The sequence below is a fragment of the Protopterus annectens genome, chromosome 16.part0 (genome assembly GCF_019279795.1).
Source record: "Protopterus annectens isolate FY-2018-M chromosome 16.part0, PAN1.0, whole genome shotgun sequence".
Classification (NCBI taxonomy): Eukaryota; Metazoa; Chordata; order Ceratodontiformes; family Protopteridae; genus Protopterus; species Protopterus annectens.
In genome coordinates, this window is record NC_056750.1 from 438,980,124 (window position 1) to 438,981,123 (window position 1,000).

A 1,000-nucleotide genomic window follows, 5' to 3' on the forward strand; every position below is an offset into this window, starting at 1 on the left:
CATTTAGGCAGTTTTCCATCTCTTTCAACTTGTTGGCTTAAAAGCCTGCATTTGCGCTTGTTCCCCACCTTTTCTGTAACTAGTCTAGTCCAGGTACAGATTTTCTGTATCCAGGACTCTTTATAAGCTTCTGAGCCCCCCAAGCCTTTCTGTGTTGGAGAGAAACCTTCTAGCTTATCAGTGGGAGTGGGAAACACTAGGTAGCCTATCTACCACAAGAGGGGTGGTTCTGGCCCAGAAACTGTAGCTACTGGCCGTTTGGGCAGTTTTTCCCATCTCTGTCAACTTTCTGGTGTAAAAGCCGCACTTGCACTTGTTTCCCACCTTTCCTGTTACTAGCCTAGTTCAGATACAGAGTTGCTGTATCCAGGACTGTTGGTAAGCTTCTGAGCCCCGCAAGCCTTTCTGTGTTGGAGTGAAGCCTTCTAGCTTATCAGTGGGAGTGGTAAGCACTAGGTAGCCTATCTACCACAAGAGGAGTGGTTCTGGCCCAGAAATTGTAGATTTGTGGCCATTTGGGCAGTTTTTTTTTCCATCTCTCTCAACTTTCTGGTTTTAAAGCCTATGTTTGTGCTTGATCCCCACCTTTCTCGTGACTAGTCTAGTCCAGGTACAGATTTGCTGTATCCAGGACTGTTTGTAAGCTTCTGAGCCCCCCAAGCCCTTCTGTTGGAGTGCAGCCTTCTAGATTATCAGTGGGAGTGGTAAGTACTAGGCAGCCTTTCTACCACAAGAGGAGTGGTTCTTGGCCCAGGAATTATAGTTTATTGACCATTCGGGAAGTTGTCCATCTCTTTCAACTTTCTGGTTTAAAAGACAACATCTGAGCTTGTTTCCCATCTTTCCTGTAACTAACCTACTGGAAAGCACTAGAAAGCCTTAAACTGATATAAGCCTTCTAGCTTAAAACAGAGACTTTGGAGTGATTGAGTATCAATTTTCTGTATTTTCTTGCTGTACTTAACTGTTTTCTGCCTAAACGCTGATTTTCCAGCACTTA